The sequence below is a fragment of the Orcinus orca genome, chromosome 11, assembly GCF_937001465.1.
Source record: "Orcinus orca chromosome 11, mOrcOrc1.1, whole genome shotgun sequence".
Classification (NCBI taxonomy): Eukaryota; Metazoa; Chordata; class Mammalia; order Artiodactyla; family Delphinidae; genus Orcinus; species Orcinus orca.
The window spans coordinates 12,907,045-12,928,691 of NC_064569.1; the positions used below are offsets into that span (position 1 = coordinate 12,907,045).

The 21,647-nt window shown below is 39.0% G+C and overlaps 1 protein-coding gene across 1 annotated transcript in view; it reads left to right on the plus strand.

Annotated features, from left to right (window-relative positions):
• The window catches only part of DERA (deoxyribose-phosphate aldolase), a 363,055-nt gene that overhangs the window by 226,022 nt on the left and 115,386 nt on the right, over window positions 1–21,647 (plus strand). The window contains exon 13 of the transcript XR_007470387.1: window positions 10,062–10,168. The gene's annotated coding sequence lies outside the window, so the exon portion shown is untranslated. The remainder of the gene's footprint in view (window positions 1–10,061; window positions 10,169–21,647) is intronic.

The following is a 21,647-nucleotide window of genomic DNA, read 5'->3' on the forward strand; positions in this document are numbered from 1 at the left end:
ATCTGTTATTACACAGTGATTTTACCCAATCTTTACATATTTTTCTTAAACTAAAAGAAGCTACTTTAAATTTATCTTATATAAAAAATAGCACCAGGTTCATGACTTGCGTTTGAAAGTGTCTCATGGAATTCTTAGCCACACAGCAGTATTTTTAGTTAATAACTCAGTAATAACTGAATAGACTTACCTTTTATAATGAAATGTATTAGCCTGGGCATTATTACCATAAACCGGAAGCAGAGGACCTTCTAATTCAAAACTATCCTCTCAAATTAGCTTAGGTGTGTTTTAAAATTTGAATATTCATTTTAGGATTTTACATGTTGATTTAAGGCATTTGTGAAAAGGCGTGTATTAAGGAAAATGAACCAAACAGTAGAAGCGTTGTTAAATATTTTCTAAATATAAAGGAACATAATTTGGGTATAATTTTTAAAGGAGAATATTTTACTTAAAAAAATTGACAGTTTTGTTGTGAGATCTTGAAAACCTTTAGTAGGTGAATTATCAAGTGGCATTGATTTGAGGGGGAAAAAGACATGTCAACAGATAATTACAATAAAGTGTGATAAGTGCTATTAGGAGGATTTGTGCCAGGTCCTCTGAGAGGGCTCCTCCCCTTCCTTATGGGAATTTTGGCAGTGACAGAATCAGGGTGTGGGTGAATTTGCAGAAGTGATGGCAATCAGGTCAGAGGATTAAAGAACGCTTGAAGTAGGGACTTAAAACAGTCTTTCTTCTGATGTTATATTGACTTTGAAGGAAATAATGTTAAATAGGATAAAAAAAAGACATTATTACAATTATCTAAGAACTCACTCTGGCATTCTAATTGAAATTAAAATTCCACCTAAAATTGAATACAGTGACAATGCTTAAAATTTATTCAGCACTTTGTGCTTTATGGAGTAATTTCTCATTGTGTTAGCATTTGCTTAAAAAGTAATTTAATTTTTAATATATTCATTCATATACCATTCATTCATTCAATATATATGCTCTGTGCCAGATACTGTGTCAGGAGTTGATAATTCCGGGAAGAGTAAGACATTGGTCCTGTGTTGTTTACAGGACTTTATGCCACCTAGACTGTGAACATCTTTTTTTTTTTTTTAACATCTTTATTGGAGTATAATTGCTTTACAATGGCGTGTTAGTTTCTGCCGTATAACAGATTGAATCAGCTATACATATACATGTATCCCCATATCTCCTCCTCCTTGTATCTCCCTCCCACCCTCCCTGTCTCACCCCTCTAGGTGGTCACAAAGCACCGAGCTGATCTCCCTGTGCTATGCGGCTGCTTCCCACTAGCTGTTTTACATTTAGTGGTGTATATATGTCCATGCCACTCTCTCACTACGTCCCAGCTTACCCTTCCCCCTTCCCATGTCCTCAAGTCCATTCTCTACATCTGTGTATTTATTCCTGTCCTGCCCCTAGGTTCTTCAGAATCATTTTTTTTTTTTTTTAGATTCCATATATATGTGTTAGCATACGGTATTTGTTTTTCTCTTTCTGACTTACTTCACTCTGTATGACAGACACTAGGTCCATCCACCTCACTACAAATACTCAATTTCATTTCTTATTATGGCTGAGTAATATTCCATTGTATATATGTGCCACATCTTCTTTATCCATTCATCTGTCGATGGACACTTAGGTGGCTTCCATGTCTTGGCTATTGTAAATAGAGCTGCAATGAACACCGTGGTACATGACTCTTTTTGAATTATGGTTTTCTCAGGGTATATGCCCAGTAGTGGGATTGCTGGGTCGTATGGTAGGTCTATCTTTAGTTTTTTAAGGAACCTCCATACTGTTCTCCACAGTGGCTGTATCAATTTACATTCCCACCAATAGTGCAAGAGGGTTCCCTTTTCTCCACACCCTCTCCAGCATTTATTGTTTGTAGATTTTTTGAGGATGGCCATTCTGACAGGTGTGAGGCGATACCTCACTGTAGTTTTAATTTGCATTTCTCTCATGATTAGTGATGTTGAACATCCTTTCATGTGTTTGTTGGCAATCTGTATATCTTCTTTGGAGAAATGTCTGTTTAGGTCTTCTGCCCGCTTTTGGATTGGGTTGTTTGTTTTTTTTGATATTGAGCTGCATGAGCTGCTTGTAAATTTTGGAGATTAATCCTTTGTCTTTTGCTTCAAATGCAGATATTTTCTCCCATTCTGAGGGTTGTCTTTTCGTCTTGTTTATGTTTTCCTGTGCTGTGCAAAAGCTTCTAAGTTTCATTAGGTCCCATTTGTTTATTTTTGGTTTTTTTTCCATTTGACTAGGAGGTGGGTCAAAAAGGATCTTGCTGTGATTTGTGTCATAGAGTGTTCTGCCTATGTTTTCCTCTAAGAGTTTTACAGTGTCTGGCCTTATACTTAGGTCTTTAATCCATTGTGAGTTTGTTTTTGTGTATGGTGTTAGGGAGTGTTCTAATTTCATTCTTTTCCATGTAGCTGTCCAGTTTTTCCAGCACCACTTATTGAAGAGGCTGTCTTTTCTCCATTGTATATTCTTGCCTCCTTTATCAAAAATAAGGTGACCGTATGTGCGTGGGTTTATCTCTGGGCTTTCTATCCTGTTCCATTGATCTATATTTCTGTTTTTGTGCCAGTACCATACTGTCTTGATTACTGTAGCTTTGTAGTATAGTCTGAAGTCTGGGAGCCTGATTCCTCCAGCTCCGTTTTTTTTTTCTCGAGATTGCTTTTGCTATTCGGGGTCTTTTGTGTTTCCATACAAATTGTGAAACTTTCTGTTCTAGTTCTGTGAAAAATGCCAGTGGTAGTTTGATAGGGATTGCACTGCATCTGTAGATGGCTTTGGGTAGTATAGTCATTTTCCCAGTGTTCATTCTTCCAATTCAAGAACATAGTATATCTCTCCATCTGTTTGTGTCATCTTTAATTCCTTCATCAGTGTCTTATAGTTTTCTGCATACAGGTCTTTTGTCTCCTTAGGTAGGTTTATTCCTAGGTATTTTATTCTTTTTGTTGCCATGGTAAATGGGAGTGTTTCCTTAATTTCTCTTTCAGATTTTTCATCATTAGTGTATAGGAATGCAAGAGATTTCTGTGCATTAATTTTGTATCCTGCTACTTTACCAAATTCATTGATTAGTCCTAGTAGTTTTCTGGTAGCATCTTTAGGATTCTCTATGTATAGGATCATGTCATCTGCAAACAGTGACAGCTTTACTTCTTCTTTTTCGATTTGAATTCCTTTTATTTCATTTTCTTCTCTGATTGCTGTGGCTAAAACTTCCAAAACTATGTTGAATAATAGTGGTGAGAGTGGGCAACCTTGTCTTGTTCCTGATCTTAGTGGAAACGGTTTCAGTTTTTCACAATCGAGCACGATGTTGGCTGTGGGTTTGTCATATATGGCCTTTATTATGTTGATGTAAGTTCCCTCTATGCCCACTTTCTGGAGTTTTTATCATAAATGGGTGTTGAATCTTGTCAAAAGCCTTTTCTGCATCTATTGAGATGATCATGTGGTTTTTCTCCTTCAATTTGTTCATATGGTTTATCACATTGATTGATTTGTGTACATTGAGGAATCCTTGCATTTCTGGGCTAAACCCCACTTAATCATGGTGTGTGATCCATTTAATGTGCTGTTGGTTTCTATTTGCTAGTATTTTGTTGAGGATTTTTGCATCTATGTTCATCAGTGATATTGGCCTGTAGTTTTCTTTGTTTGTGACATCTTTGTCTGGTTTTGGTATCAGGGTGATGGTGGCCTCGTAGAATGAGTTTGGGAGTGTTCCTCCCTCTGCTATATTTTGGAAGAGTTTGAGAAGGATAGGTGCTAGCTCTTCTCTAAATGTTTGATAGAGTTCACCTTTGAAGCCATGTGGTCCTTGGGCTTTTGTTTGTTGGATTTTTTTTTTTTTTTTTTTTTTGCGGTATGCAGGCCTGTCACTGTTGTGGCCTCTCCCGTTGCGGAGCACAGGCTCTGGACGCACAGGCTCAACGGCCATGGCTCACGGGCCCCGCTGCTCCGCGGCATGTGGGATCTTCCCAGACCGGAGCACGAACCTGTGTCCCCTGCATCGGCAGGCGGACTCTCAACCACTGTGCCACCAGGGAAGCACTGTTGGAAGATTTTTAATCACATAGACTAAGAACATCTTTGAGGGCTATGGTATTTGTAGCATTTAGGTACTCGTGAAATGTTCATTGAATGAATAAATCAGTGCATGTTTTGATCAATGTGGCAAATGATAAACTTATTGGTGCTGGAGTTAGAAGACCTGATTTTAAGTTTCAGCTTGGATATACTAGTATGATACTGGAAAGTTCACTTAGCCTTTTTCAGTCTCAGTTTCCTCAATGTCGTGTAGAATCATCTCTCTCTTATAAGGTTTTCATAAGGATGGATGTGAAAGTGCTTTCTAATCTAAAATGCTGTGCTATTTAGATGTTAGTCATCACTGCAAATAAGATTCCAGTATTCTACATTATAGAGCAACATTTAAAGGGAAGTGATTCTATCAGAAGTAAAGCAATGTAGCCTTTCCAGAATGGATAAACCTAGCGTGCTGGTCATGGCAGGATGCCAGGTACCCTGGGGGAAATACATCAACTATTAGAATCAGAGGTCAAGACAGAAGGCTGTATAGGTGAGCAGACTAAAGGGCACTGGAAGTGTGACTTGTAGGTAGCGCAGATCTTAAAGAGCTATAACTGAAGGTACAGTGTTCTACGTCTGACTAACAACAAGGCAAGCTTGCTTCAAGGGCAGTGAATAGTTCCAGCTGTCATCACACAGACATCTGGATTTTGGTTTTGGTATTCTGACAATATTTGGAACTCTGCTGAATGGGAGCTAAGGAACTGGATGGGTTTATAGATAAAAGGGTATCATGGATGTTGATAAAAACATGTGAAGACAAAATTAATTGAACTGAGGTCGGGTTCATAGGCTGGATGACAGGGATCCAGGATTACGATACTATTACTACCACCACTACCACCGATATGTTGACAGTTTACCAAGCATTCTACCTTATTTCTATTAGCAATCATAAAAAGCTTGTAAAGCACTTATTCTCGTTTTATTTTACAGATACAAGCATACATTCATAGAAGCATATACATGCTGATAAGTGACTTACAAGCATCAGGTGCCACACTGTAAGCAAATTGACTCAGCTCTTAAAATCCAGGTCCCCTGCTAATTCATGTGAGATGCCTGCTTCTTTATGTCAGGACACCAGGATGTCAGGGTGCAGTACAGCTTGGACTGGGGGAACAGCATTTGCTACAGGATGCCTTGAATTATTTTTTACATATATATGTTTTCTCCCTTATGAAGTGGAAGCTGCTTTTTTTAATTAATTTTATTGGAGGATAGTTGATTTACAATGTTTTATTAGTTTCAGGTGTACAGCACAGCGATTCAGTTATGCATATACATACATTCATTCTTTTTTAGATTCTTTTCCCATATAGGTTATTACAGAATATTGAATAGAGTTTCCTGTGCTATACATTAGGTCCTTCTTGATTATCTACTTTATAGTAGTGTGTGTATGTTAATCCCGAGTTCCTAATTTATCCCTCCCCACCATGTTTCCCCTTTGGTAACCATAGGTTTGTTTTTTGATGTCTGTGAGTCTGTTTCTGTCTTGTAAATACGTTCATTTATATCCTTTTTAAAAAATTAGATTCCACATGTGAGTGATATCGTATGATATTTGTCTTTCTCTGTCTGACTTACTTCACTTAATATGATAATCTCTAGGTCCACCCATGTTGCTGCAAATGCCATTATTTCATTCTTTTTTATGGCTGTATTCCGTTGTATATATTCCATTGTATGTATGTACCACATCTTCTTTATCCATTCCTCTGTCAATGGACATTTATGTTGCTTCCATGTCTTGGCTGAAGTGGAAACTTCTTTAGAGCAGTAAACATGATCTTATTGTCCTTTTTCAAAGGGCAGTATGAGTACCTAGTAGATTGGATAAATTGATTTTAGCAATTATTTATATTATAATAATAAGCTATTCCATTCAAATAGTTAGCCATCCTTTCCATCTCTAACACAAATATACTAGTTTCACTACTGAGCCCATTTCTTTTCCATTGGGCTAGATCTCTCTAATATATCCCACAACCAGAACATCATGGCAAGCCTCATCAGGCAGGGAAGTTCCTAAGCATGGCTCCTTGATGACTTCTTTGTCCATGACCATGATCCTCTCTACTGTAAACATAGCACATGGCACACCTAATCTGCAATGCATCATCCCTTTTTTTTCCTGCTTGCTTCTCCATTCTTCAAAATTAATATTTCAAAATTAAATATTCAGCTTAGTAAAGGAAGGAGAGACAAAAGGGAAAACATAATAAGTTGAAGTAGAATGAATGAAGAAAAACAAATTAAAGAAACGTCGGACTTTAAAACATTACTTGTATTCAAAATTAATTTGCATGTCTACTTATTCATAGAATGGAAGCTTAGGTGAGACCAGAATATGAGAGAGACACCCATTTTTATTGTTTATGAAGCTGCTTCTGGTAGTGTAGGATCTGTCTGGCTCTCATTGCATACCAGATTCTTTCTTACCTGGCCAGATCTTTTTAGAAACCAGCTAGCAAGGGCTTCACAGGGTGGCCAGCTGGAATTGACAGAGCTGGGACCGATGGCTGCAAAAAACCCTTACTCGGCAGTCCTCAACCAGCAGGCTATAACAGAAACATCTTGGGAGCTTTTCTGGCTATCCAGGCCCATTCATCCTCTTGCCAATGAGATATCAGAACGTCTCATGGGGCATGTAAAAGTTGAAAAATCTTCTGGTTGATTGGACTCCCTCTGCCTATCGTTGGTCTGAGGATTGCTGGCTAGGGGTTAATTTTTGAATTCAGTCACTTCTGGATTCAAGTCTTGGCCACTTGCCAGCTCTGGATAAGCTACATACACTCTGATCATCTTATTCTCTCATTTGGAAAATGCTATTAGTAACTCCTGAAATACTTAGACAAAATAGGCTAAAATATGTGCAAGACCTGTACAGTGAAAATTTTTTTTTTAAAAAACTGATAAGAGAAATTTAAAAAGACCTAATTAATCAGAAAGTTATATCATATTCATAGATTGGAAGATTTAATATAGTTAAGAGTAATTCTTCACAAATTGATAAACATCAACATATATTCCATACAGAATCAATCTAAAGCCAATAAAAATCTTAGTTTGAGTGTGATTTATAGATAAAATGATGAGCTGATCCCAAAATTTCCAAGGAGATGCAAAGGAGCTGGACTAGACAAAAACAATTTTGGGGCTTCCCTGGTGGCGCAGTGGTTGAGAGTCCGCCTGCCAATGCAGGGGACATGGGTTCATGCCCCGGTCCGGGAGGATCCCACATGCTGTGGAGAGGCTAGGCCCATGAGCCATGGCAGCTGGGCCTGCACGTCCGGAGCCTGTGCTCTGCAATGGGAGAGGCCACAACAGTGAGAGGCCCGCGTACCGCAAAAAAAAAAAAAAAAAATTTGGAAAAGAGAAAAGATGTCGATGATGGAAAAGATGAAAAACTTCACTATCTGATTTCAAGACCTACTATAAAATCATAGTAGTAAATACAGCATGATATTGGCATAATGATAGACATAGAGATCAGTGGAATGGAAGAGTGTTCAATTGATTTTTCACAAAGGTGCCAGGATAATTCATTGAGGAATTGAATTTTTAAATTAATTTTTTTTAAATCAGCTATATGTATGGAAAAAAAAGAATCTCTACCCCTACTTCACAATATACATTAAAATAAACTGGAGATGGATCATAGATCTAAAGACAAGTAATGAAAATGTAAAACATATAGAAGAAAACATAGAAAAAAACTTGTTAACATTGGGGTAGACAAAGATTCCTTAGGACACAAAAAGCATACAAGAAAATAGTTGATACATTAGACTGCATCAAATTAAAAGCTTCTGCTCTTCCAAAGACACCACTGAGTAAATGAAAAGGAAAGTAAAAAACTGAGGAAAACACTTGCAATATCTAACAAAGAACTGGAATCCAGAATGGATCAATTACTCCTACAATTCACTAAGAGGCAAACAACCCTCCAAAATGAGCAAGAGATTTGAACATATACTTTTAAAAAGAAGATGTATAATGTCCAGTAAACACATGAAAAGATGCTGAACAGTATTAGTTGTTAGGGAAATTCAAGTTAAAACCAAAACCAATGCAACTTCACACCCACTAGAATGGTTAAAATGAAAAAGACTGACAATACTTAGTGTTGGTGAAGAAGTGGATCAATGGAAAAAAAAAACCCTCATGTTTTGCTTGAGGGCATATAAAGTAGTACAATCACTTTGGGAAACAGTGTGACAGTTCCTTATAAAATTAGATATACACTCATACCTAACAATTCTACTCCTAAGTATACATCCAAGAGAAATGAAAACGTAATGTCCACAGTAAGGTATGTATACAAATGCTCATAGCAGCTTTTTAAATAACAGCCCCAAACTGGAAGCGACTCAGGTATCTATCCACTGGTGAATGGATAAGTAAATTGTGTTTTAGCCATAAAATGGGATATTACTCAGCAATAAAACTGAATGAATTGATATAGCAACACAATAGCCAGGACATGGAAGCCACCACAACAGTGAGAGGCCCACGTACCGCAAAAAAAAAAAAAAAAAATTTTAAAAACCCAAAACAACAGCAACAACAATAACAAAGAAAAAAACCTACACACAAATGAAGAAGATATTTTGTTAGCATATATGTAGGTTCTTCAATGAGAGTTGGTAAATATTGCAAGAGAAAAATTTGCAAGAGAAAGTTTTGTTGTTCTTTTAGATGCTTCATTTTGAAGTATCTGGAAGACATCCTTTACTGTGGGCATTGGTGCCATATTCATACTAAGAACATGGGTACCATGATACAGGAACAAACGAACCATCAAAATGAAGTGGAAACTCGGTAGTGAACCAGCAGTGAGAGGCGATGCTGGACACCTCTCTGAGGCAAACTCCAAATGAACTGGAAAGTAACCCAGCCAGAAAAATTAAGTAATGGATTTGTGTCATCTTCTGGGTTCTGTACATTTGGGATGGGCTACCAGTGAAATTGTTTTGAATCTGGCAATGGACTTGACTCGTGTGCCTTTCCAAAGGACTGTGGCCTTAAACTTAGGTAAAGAACAAACAATATATGACATATTTATAGGATGGTTTATAGAAAAAATATTTGTAGTACTAAATTCAATGTTCAATGCAAGTTTTTAGAGCTGATTTTTCTACTTAAAATCTTCTGATCCATCAACCACATACCAACCAACCACAACATAAAAACCAGATGCCGTCTTAGGCTGTAAGATGACTAGCCTCTGCGCTGAAATGGCAAGGTAGGGAGTACGGGCTGTAGAGATTTCATTAGGAGGGCTGATTGTGAGGGAAGAACATGAAAACTATGTTGGGTAAGGAATGAATGAAAAGAGAAGGGTCAAATATTTGAAAATCTGTCAGTAAAAGAGAAAGTAAGAATTTTTCTTTCCAGCTCTCAGGGCTGGAAACAAAGCCAACGGGTGGAAGTTACAACGTGGGAGATTTGAACTTGAATCATTGTAAAATATGGGTTTTCAGATGTTCTGCCTCTGCTGGAGTATTTTTGGGGGAGGGGGAGAAATCACCACAAGGCAGCTCCGTCTCCAGTGAATGGCTCTCACTGTTAACAGCGAGGAACCGTTTCATAGTTAAAAGAGCAGACTCTAGAGTTTGAATTTCATCTCTGCCTGCGCTTCCTACATGACACTGGACACATGGCTTAAGCTTTCTGAGCTCATTTGCTCCGACTTGAGAATGGTACTCTCCTCATAACATTTTTGTGACAGACTAATACACAGATGGTACTCAGCACAGGATCTAGCACTGAGTAAGTGTACATTAAATGTTACGTCCTAATGACAGTTACTACCTTTCTGGGGAATTGAGGTGGAGATTTCTGTGTGAAATGGGAGGTTGGGCAAGATGATCTCTAAAATTTCTTCCAATTCTATGTTTCAGTGGTTCAGTGTGTTGGGAAATAGCCTTCGTCTCAGAGGTTTGCAGCTCCTTGGAAAGTGACATCTAGCCTTCGTTGTGGAATTGTATTCCATGAAAGTTTTGAAATGGTAAGCCTCATCTAGGTTAGATTTCACATGCATTTTCAAGCCAGTTAAAATGCTTACAGGTGAGGCCGGGTTCTCTCTCCAGCAAGTCCTTTATCCACTTCGCATGTGTGATATTCTCAGAATGGAGCACAGTGCCTTTTTCTGTTTTGTTTTGTTTTCCCCAAGCACTCTACGTAAGTATGGAGGGTATAGTTATATGAGAGTTTATTAGAACATATTGGTCAACAGGCTAAAATAGATAAATGAATCTCCACCCAATTATACATCAATCCATATTTATTAAACACATACTAACACATACTATGACATAGACAGATGCTAAGCACGGGAAATCCTACTCATCAAAGTCCAAATTAAATGATGCCGATGTGTATCATTTTCTATTGCTGTGTAACAGAAGATCCCCCAAATGAATGATCTTTTTGGCCTTAATTCAGCCACACAGTTCTTCTGGTCTTGGTTGTGGTCAGCTTCATCTTGGCTAGGCAGCTCTGCTTATGGCGGGTAGGTGGGAGTTATGGGGTGACGTGTCTCTCATTTTTCATCAGGCTAGCCTTGTTCTAATTGCAGAATCAGGGGTTCAAGAGAAAGAACTGAATCTGCAAGGCCTCCAGAGCCTCGGCTTAGAACTGACACATCATCCTTCTCACCAAACCCTAGTGACCAAAGCAAATCACAAGCCCAGCCCATACTCAGAAGGTGGGGTAATAGATCCCACCTCTTCATGGGAGGGTCTGCAACATTGCAGAGAGCATAGACCAGGAAGACCAGTAATTGGGGCCATTAGTGCAATCTATCTTCCACAAGATGCAATCATCAAATAGACAAGAAATGCTAATATCACCCTGATACAGAATCAGACACTCTGCAAGACATTGTAAGAGATTAACCATATTCACTATACAAGGCGTCTTGGAAGTAATAGAAAGGTGAGCTACACAGGGGCTCTGTCAGTTCTGCCTTTCTTTACTTAGACAGTGTTCCCAACAAAAGTCCAATAAGCTGATAAATATATAAAAATTTAAAACAGTAGATACAGCAATTATAAAATATTGTCCAGAGTAATTTAACCAAAGGTACCAGTGTAAATAGCCAGTGATGTGAGTGTTGCAGAGGTATGATGAGTAATTATATAGTGTGAGAACCAGGGACTTCTGTTTACAGATAAGGAGTTAAACTCTCACAGCAGTGCTAGAGAAGACTTTTGAATTAATGACCAATTTCAAACAAAGCATTTAATGTTACCACTTGAAATGTTTCAGTAATAATTCAAATGGTTTAATTCTAAGACACTCATGATTAAATTTCAAATAAGCTAAGGTATTATTAGACATTTATGGGAAAAATCATTTTTTCCCCCTGCAAATTAAATGTTCTTCTTTGACAACGATTCAAGTTATGATGGGGGTCCTTGTTTCCTTTTAATTATAGCCCAAACACTTATATGGATAAAGCAGCAATATGATCGCTATTTCATTTTGGAGCCATTATTACCAAAATGCAAAATATCTCAATCTCTTACCCTGTCCCCCGCCTCCTAGGTTTTCTTTTTAATCCCATAAAAGCATCTGTCTTTGATTTCAAGTGGAGTACCTGCTGTGCAGGATGCAATGCAAATCCAATTTGTGTGTAACAAAACCAAATGGGCTGAAATGAACTCTGCATTTTAAAGATGTTTTTGTTTAATCATCGCCATCCCTCGTCTTTAATGAATGCATAATCAAGTTAAACTTCAGGCAAGAAGTGGAATGGCTCTTCTTAAGACAGAGAAAGCAAATTCCTGTGATATCCCTCATTGCTGTTCTGCCTCCTATTCCTGTGTTGGCAGGAAAGAAAGAAGAAAGATCTTCAAATGCATATTATGGCAAACTGTTGAGAACCATGGCGTGAGCAGTACTACTGCTCATTTTTCTCTGCTATCTTCAGAAATCATTATAATTATTGTTTAGAGCAGAAAGTGAGGATGCAGGATTCCTGGGTTCTTATTTTGTTCTCCTTTTTTCTGTATCTCATGGAAGACAGGAGGTATAATAATAAAGTACTTTGGGCATTTAGAGGAGGGTACGCCATGAGTCATTTCTGAGCCACACGTCATCTACCCTAAATGTTGGTATGTAATTTCCTCAGTACAGAAGGTCTTTCTGGTAGTGAACTTGTGTGGTTCTTTCTTTTAGAAGGAGAGCATCTTCTCCAAAGACATTATGATGTCAGATGACTTAAAAAATTTTTTTTTAATTGAAGTATAGTTGATTTACAACGTTGTGCTAGTTTCTAGTGTACAGCAAAGTGATTCAGTTATATATACATATATATTCTTTTTCAGATTATTTTCCCTTATAGGTTATTACAAAATATGGAGTAGAGTTCCCTGTGCTATACAGTAGGTCGTTGTTGGTTATCTATTTTATATATAGTAGTGTGTGTATGTTAACCCCAAACTCCTAATTTATTCCTCTTCACTCCTTTCCCCTTTGGTAACCATAAATTTGTTTTCTATGTCTGTGGTTCTATTTCTGTTTCGTAAATAACTTCATTTGTATTCTTTTTTTTTAGAGTCCACATATAAGCGATATCATATGATATTTGTCTTTATCTGGCTTACTTCACTTAGTATGATAATCTCTAGGTCCATCCATGTTGCTGCAAATGGCATTATTTCATTCGTTTTATGACTGAGTAATATTCCATTATGTCTCTTTCTCTCTCTCCCTCTCCCTCTCTCTCTATATATATATATGTATATATATATATATATATACCACATCTCTGAAGAAAACTATAATTTGAAAAGATACATGCACCCCAATATTCAGTGCAGCACTATTTACAACAGCCAAGACATGGAAGCAACCTAAATGTCTACCGACAGATGAATGGATAAAGAAGATGTGGTATATATATACCAGAATATTACTCACATGAGTTTTGTATAGTCATAATACTGGACAAATTAATTCCAAACAAGGAAATGGGATGAGAGAATATTTTATAATGATAGACCTTAGAGATCATCTGATTTACTCATTTTACAGATGAGAAAGCTGAGCTTGAAATGTATACTGACTGTTGTGGAGTCAGATGGTTAATGAGTAGGAGAGTTGGAGCTGGAACGCTGGTCTCTTGGTCCTCAGTCTTTACAAAGCAATCCTGCAGTATAACACTGAGTTACTGCAACACAGCGATGAACCTTACAAAGGAAATATATTCTAGAAGAATCGTTAAGGGATGAAATGTCTACACGAGCTTTTCATTCAAGGTGAATGCGAATTACAGCAGGATTAGGTGCAGTGTATGCAATGTATGGTTTTTGGTTGTCAAGCAAAAATCTAGAGATTTATGAGGAGAATGTAGGCCTTCATTTCTTCTGATTACTTTTAATGGTTAAGAATTAGGATTGACTTCATCTATAGCTGAGAGTCTACATGGTAAGATCTATAAAACTCTGAGATGGACAGTTACACACCTGCCTGAAATCCCAATATTGCAAGTTATTTTTATGTGATAAGGCATTGTCTTCTATTAGGAGAAAATTCTTTTGGAGCAGTAACACTGCCAACCAGCATCTGACCTTTACTCTTAAATTTTTAAAGGTTCATCAATTTCCTTTTTGATTAGGAACATCTCCCTGGGAGCAGGGTCCTGTGATTGTGTACCATGGTTAAGTTTTTTTTTTTTTTTTTTTTGCTTTTGTTTCCCTTGCCTAAGGAACAGTATGCAAAAAATATATTAACAAGACCAATGTCAAAAAGCTATTGTCTATGTTTTCTTCTAGAAGTTTTATGGTTTCAGGGCTTATTTTTAATTCTTTAAACCATTTTGAATTAATTTTGTGCACGGTGTGAGAGAGTAATCCAGTTTGATTCATTTCCATGTAGCTGTCCAGTTTTTCAACACCATTAATTGAAGAAGCTCTGTTTTCCCCATTGTTTATTCTTCCCTTCTTTGTCATAGACTAATTGCCCATACAAGTGTGGGTTCATTTCTGAGCTCTCTATTCTGTTCTATTTTCTATGTGTCTGATTCGGTGCCAGTACCATACTATTTTGATTACTGTAGTTTTTTAACACCTTTATTGGTGTATAATTGCTTTACAATGGTATGTTAGCTTCTGCTTCATAACAAAGTGAATCAGCTATACATATATCCCCATAACTCTTCCCTCTTGCATCTCCCTCCCTCCCACACTCCCTATCCCACACCTCTAGGTGGTCACACAGCACATAGATGATCTCCCTGTGCTATGCGGCTACTTCCCACTAGCTATTGGTTTATATTTGGTAGTGTATATATGTCCATGCCACTCTCTCACTTTGTCCCAGCTTACGCTTCCACTTCCCCGTGTCCTCAAGTCCATTCTCTAGTAGGTCTGAGTCTTTATTCCTGTCCTGTCCCTAGGTTCTTCGTGAACTTTTGTTTTTTTTTTAAGATTCCATATGTTTGTGTTAGCATACGGTATTTGTTTTTCTCTTTCTGACTTACTTCACTCTGTATGACAGACACTAGGTCCATCCACCTCACTACAAATAACTCAATTTTGTTTCTTTTTATGGCTGAGTAATATTCCACTGTATATATGTGCCACACCTTCTTTATCCATTCATCTGTTGATGGACACTTAGGTGGCTTCCATGTCCTGGCTATTGTAAATAGAGCTGCAATGAACACCATGGTATGTGACTCTTTTTGAATTATGGTTTTCTCAGGCTATATTCCCAGTAGTGGGATTGCTGGGTGGTATGGTAGTTCTATTTTTAGTTCTTTAAGGAACCTCCATACTGTTCTCCATAGTGACTGTACCAATTTACATTCCCACCAACAGTGCAAGAGGGTTCCCTTTTCTCCACACTCTCTCCAGCATTTACTGTTTGTAGATTTTTTGAGGATGGCCATTCTGACTGGTGTGAGGTGATATCTCATTGTAGTTTTGATTTGCATTTCTCTAGTGATTAATGATGTTGAGCATCCTTTCATGTGTTTGTTGGCAATCTGTATATCTTCTATGGAGAAATGTCTATTTAGGTCTTCTGCCCACTTTTGGATTGGGTTGTTTGTTTTTTTTGATATTGAGCTGCATGAGCTGCTTGTAAATTTTGGAGATTAATCCTTTGTCCTTTGCTTCAAATGCAAATATTTTCTCCCATTCTGAGGGTTGTCTTTTCGTCTTGTTTATGGTTTCCTTTGCTGGGCAAAAGCTTCTAAGTTTCATTAGGTCCCATTTGTTTATTTTTGTTTTTATTTCCATTCTCTAGGAGGTGAGTCAAAAAGGATCTTGCTGTGATTTATGTCATAGAGTGTTCTGCCTATGTTTTCCTCTAACAGTTTTACAGTGTCTGGCCTTACACTTAGGTCTCTAATCCATTTTGAGTTTATTTTTGTGTATGGTGTTAGGAAGTGTTCTAATTTTATTCTTTTCCATGTAGCTGTCCTGTTTTCCCAGCACCACTTATTGAAGAGGCTGTCTGTTCTCCATTGTATATTCTTGCCTCCTTTATCAAAAATAAGGTGACCATATGTGCGTGGGTTTATCTCTGGGCTTTCTATCCTGTTCCATTGATCTAGCTTTCTGTTTTTGTGCTAGTACCATACTGTCTTGATTACTGTAGCTTTGTAGTATAGTCTGAAGTCTGGGAGCCTGATTCCTCCAGCTCCTTTTTTCTTTCTCAAGATTACTTTGGCTATTCGGGGTCTTTTGTGTTTCTATACAAATAGTGAAATTTTTTGTTCTAGTTCTGTGAAAATGCCAGTGGTAGTTTGATAGGGATTGCATTGAATTTGTAGATTTCTTTGGGTACTATAGTCATTTTCCCATGTTCATTCTTCCAATCCAAGAACATGGTATATCTCTCCATCTGTTTGTGTCATCTTTAATTTCTTTCATCAGTGTCTTTTTCTGCATACAGGTCTTTGTCTCCCTAGGTAGTTTATTCCTAGGTATTTTATTCTTTTTGTTGCCATGGTAAATGGGAGAGTTTCCTTAATTTCTCTTTCATATTTTTCATCATTAGTGTATAGGAATGCAAGAGATTTCTGTGCATTAATTTTGTATCCTGCTACTTTACCAAATTCATTGATTAGTCCTAGTAGTTTTCTGGTAGCATCTTTAGGATTCTCTATGTATGTGTCATGTCATCTGCAAACAGTGACCGCTTTACTTCTTCTTTTCCGATTTGAATTCCTTTTATTTCTTTTTCTTCTCTGATTGCTGTGGCTAAAACTTCCAAAATTATGTTGAATAATAGTGGTGAGACTGGACAACCTTGTCTTTCCTGATCTTTGTGTGGAAATGGTTTCAGTTTTTCACCATCGAGAATGATGTTGGCTGCGGGTTTGTCATATATGGCCTTTATTATTTTGAGGAAAGTTCCCTCTATGCCTACTTTCTCTAGGGTTTTTATCATAAATGGGTGTTGAATTTTGTCGAAAGCTTTCTCTGCATCGATTGATGATCTTGTGGTTTTTCTCCTTCAATTTGTTAATATGGTGTATCACATTGATTGATTTGCATATATTGAAGAATCCTTGCATTCCTGGAATAAACCCCACTTGATCATGGTGTATGATCCTTTTAATATGTTGTTGGATTTTGTTTGTGAGTATTTTGTTGAGGATTTTTGCATCTATGTTCATCAGTGATATTGGCCTGTGGTTTTCTTTCTTTGTGACATCTTTGTCTGGTTTTGGTATCAGGGTGATGGTGGCCTCGTAGAATGAGTTTGGGAGTGTTCCTCCCTCTGCTATATTTTGGAAGAGTTTAAGAAGGATAGGTGTTAGCTCTCCTCTAACTGTTAGAATTCGCCTGTGAAGCCATCTGGTCCTGGGCTTTGGTTTGTTGGAATATTTTTAATCAAGGTCTCAATTTCAGTGCTTGTGATTGGTCTGTTTATATTTTCTATTTTTTTCTGGTTCAGTCTCAGAAGGTTGTGCTTTTCTAAGAATTTGTCCATTTCTTACAGGTTGTCCATTTTTTTGGCATAGAGTTGCTTGTAGTAATCTCTCATGATCCTTTGTATTTCTGCAGTGTCAGTTGTTACTTCTCCTTTTTCATTTCTAATTCTGTCAATTTGAGTCTTCTCCCTTTTTCTCTTGACGAGTCTGGCTAATGGTTTATCAATTTGTTTATCTTCTCAAAGAACCAGCTTTTAGCTTTACTGATCTTTGCTATCATTTCCTTATTTATTTTCATTTTGGGTGACCTGTCCATTGGTCAAAGTGGGGTATTAAAGTCCCCTGCTATGATTGTGTTACTGTTGATTTCCCCTTTATTGCTGTTACCATTTGCCTTATGCATTGAGGTGCTCCTGTGTTGGGTGCATAAATATTTATATACCTTCTTCTTGGATTGATCCCTTGATCATTATGTAGTGTCCTTCTTTGTCTCTTGTAATAGTCTTTGTTTTAATGTCTATTTTGTCTGATATGAGAATTGCTAGTCCAGTTTTCTTTTGATTTCCATTTGCATGGATTATGTTTTTCCATCCCCTCAATTTCAGTCTGTATTCAGTCCCTAGGTCTGAGGTGGGTCTCTTGTAGACAGCATATATACGGGTCTTGTTTTTGTATCCATTCAGCCAGTCTATGTCTTTTGGTTGGAGCATTTAATCCATTTACGTTTAAGGTAATTATCGATATGTATGTTCCTATTACCATTTTCTTAACTGTTTTGGGTTTGTTACTGTAGGTCTTTTCCTTCTCTTGTGTTTCCTGCCTAGAGAAGTTCCTTTAGCATTTGTTGTAAAGTTGGTTTGGTGGTGCTGAATTCTGTTAGCTTTTGCTTGTCTGTAAAGATTTTAATTTTTCTGTTGAATCTGAATGAGATCCTTGCTGGGTAGAGTAATCTTGTTTGTAGGTTTTTCCCTTTCATCACTTTAAATATGTCCTACCACTCCCTTCTGGCTGGCAGAGTTTCTGCTGAAAGATCAGCTGTTAACCTTATGGGGATTCCCTTGTATGTTATTTGTTGTTTTCCCTTGCTGCTTTTCATATTTTTTTCTTTGTATTTAATTTTTGATAGTTTGATTAATATGTGTCTTGGCGTATTTCTCCTTGGATTTATCCTGTATGGGACTCTCTGCGCTCCCTCGACTTGATTATTTCCTTTTCCATATTAGGGAAGTTTTTAACTATAATCTCTTCAAATATTTTCTCAGTTCCTTTCTTTTTCTCTTCTTCTTCTGGAACCCCTATAATTCAAATGTTGGTGTGTTTAATGTTGTCCCAGAGGTCTCTGAGACTGTCCTCAATTCTTTTCATTCTTTTTTCTTTATTCTGCTCTGTGGTAGTTATTTCCACTATTTTTTCTTCCAGGTCACTTATCTGTTCTTCTGCCTCAGTTATTCTGCTATATGTCATTGCTCCCAAAGTCCACTGCCTCGATTTGGGGTGATTCGTTGTCTATTCAGGTTTTCCACAGATGCAGGGTACATCAAATTGATTGTGAAGATTTAATCCGCCGCTCCTGAGGCTGCTGGCAGAGATTTCCCTTTCTCTTCTTTGTTTGCACAGCTCCTGGGGTTCAGCTTTGGATATGGAGTGGCCTCTTTGTGTATGTCACCTGAGGGCGTCTGTTCTTCGCTCAGACAGGACGGGGTTAAAGGAGCAGCTGATTCGGGGGCTGTGGCTCACTCAGGCCGGGGGGAGGGAGGGGTACGGATGCGGGGCAAGCCTGCAGTGACAGAGGCCGGCGTGACGTTGCACCAGCCTGAGGCGTGCCGTGCGTTCTCCCGGGGAAGTTGTCCGTGGATCCCGGGACCCTGGCAGTGGCGGGCTGCACAGGCTCCCGGGAGAGGAGGTGTGCATAGTGACCTGTGCTCGCACACAGGCTTCTTGGTGGCGGCAGCAGCAGCCTTAGCATCTCATGCCCATCTCTGGAGCTCGTTTAGCCGGTGCTCTGAATCCCCTCTCCTCGCGCACCCTGAAACAATGGTCTCTTGCCTCTTCGGCAGCTCCAGACTTTTTCCCGGACTCCCTCCTGGCTAGCCGTGGTGCACTAGCCCCCTTCAGGCTGTGCTCACGCAGCCAACCCCAGTCTTCTCCCTGGGATCCGACCTCCGAAGCTGGAGCCTCAGCTCCCAGCCCCTGCCCTCCCTGGTGGGTGAGTAGACGAGCCTCTAAGGCTGGTGAGTGCTGGTCGGCACTGATCCTCTGTGCAGGAATCTCTCTGCTTTGCCCTTCGCACCCACATTGCTGCACTCTCCTCCAAGGCTCTGAAGCTTCCCCCAATCTGACACCCGCAGTCTCCACCCGCAAAGGGGTTTCCTAGGAAACCTTTCCTCCTTCACAGCTCCCTCCCACAGATGCAGGTCCCATCTCTATTCTTTTGTCTCTGTTTATTCTTTTTTCTTTTGCCCTACCTAGGTACGTGGGGGGTTCCTTGCCTTTTGGGAGGTTTGAGTTTTTCTGCCAGCGTTCAGTGGGTGTTCTGTAGGAGTTGTTCCACATGTAGATGTATTTCTGATGTATTTGTAGGGAGGAAGGTGATCTCCACTTCTTCCTCTTCCACCATCTTGAAGCTCCTCTCCATGGCTAAGTTTTTGTTTTTGTTGTTGTTTTTTTTTTTGCGGTACGCGGTCCTCTCACTGTTGTGGCCTCTCCCGTTGCTGAGCACAGGCTCCGGACGCGCAGGCTCAGTGGCCATGGCTCACGGGCCCAGCCTCTCCACGGCATGTGGGATCTTCCCAGACAGGGGCACGAACCCACGTCCCCTGCATCGGCAGGCGGACTCTCAACCACTGCGCCACCCGGGAAGTCCCATGGTTAAGTTTTGATGGTTGATGGAAAGGTTAAGTAAGGAAGGTTGGAGAATGGTGTACAGGGCAAGCGTGTCAAGAGCTGCAATGAGTGTTGTGGAAAGCAAGAGAATGGACCAAGTCTGATAAAGCCTCAAAGCTAGACGCATCTACTCACAACTTGTTTGAGTCTGGCTGCTCCTGAGTGGAGCAGTTCGCAAAGCAAATAGAACAATGTATGTTCCAAATATTCCATGCTAGGAATTCCCTTGTCCTTGATCTGCTTATCTCGTCCTCTACCTTTAGCTGTCACATTCAGATAAGAATATGAATGTTTAGTTCTTTTTTAAGGAGAACAGATTTAAAAAAAAACATTAAAAAAAATTTCTGGCTGTGTTGGGTCTTCCTTGCTGTGCACGGGCTTTCTCTAGTTGCGGCGGGCAGGGGCTACTCTTTGTTGTGGTGCGCAGGCTTCTCATTGCGGTGGCTTCTCTTGTTGCAGAGCACGGGCTCTAGGCACGTGGGCTTCAGTAGTTGTGGCACACGGGCTCAGTAGTTGTGTCTCACGGGCTCTAGAGCGCAGGCTCAGTAGTTGTGGTGCACGGGCTTAGTTGCTCCGCGGCATGTGGGATCTTCCTGGACCAGGGCTCGAACCCATGTCCCCAGCATTGGCAGGCAGATTCTTAACCACTGCGCTACCAGGGAAGTCCCTGAATGTTGAGTTTTAAATGGTTTTAAAATTTGACATGTGATGGGAAGAAAAAAAGAAAGCATAGTAATTAAACTGCATTCTAGGAGAACAATATCATATGCTTTTTTTCTTTTATTGGCCAAATTTTCATCTCACACCAGAACACCACCAACTTTCAATATTATTCTAGGGAGGTTAAAAGACATGTTCTATGTTCTTTCCTCACTGAAAGATTTCAAAATTGCACTAACTGGTCGATGAGACCTCTTGACCCCTCAAACTTTTCCATTTCCTTTGTACTGGAAGGAAGACTCCGTTCAGTATTCATGTACTATGCACACCCTGAGGCCAGACGGAGTCATCCATGTAAATGGACCAAGTCAAAGTGTCTATTATGTTCAGATATTTTGGGGAAGAGTTAATGTCATCATGTATTTTGGTTTGATGTTTTAGATAATTCTGAGCAGTGAACTATGATGACCCAGGTATCCGAAAATAAGATTATTTGGGGAGATGCACTTGCCAATTGAACTCTAAATACAAGTTTGCAGGCTACCAAATATCCCTTTTGCAGTAATTTAAAATTGTTGAAAACAGAAATCTTTCAAGAGCTTTTGCAGTTAATGAGTTTATATCAAATCATAAGATATCACTGTAGTGATAATTCAGTTGTTAACAACCAGCGTGGCCACTGGATGTCCCCACTCTTCCTCAAATGCAGCTGAGGCATCACTTAACTGGCAGTTATAAAAACAATGCATTTTGCAGAGAACCTTTAGAAAGATCCTGCAAGAGTTCTGGTGTGCTTAACAGTATCGCTTGCCCCTGGCAACAGCAGGATGGGCTAGAAATAGGTGACTGAGGTCAGTGGAAGGAATTCTGGGGGTCATGTCACTCTGTGTCATTGCATATTTACTTCTGTAATACTCTCCAATGACTAGTTTTTCTAAAAAGCTCCAAAAAGGAAATAAGTGTGAGGATACGGCTATTATAATTCCTGCAGGCGAAACAAGTATGTGCTGGGAAGGGTGAGAATATAGGAGCATGCCAGCCTTGCAAAACA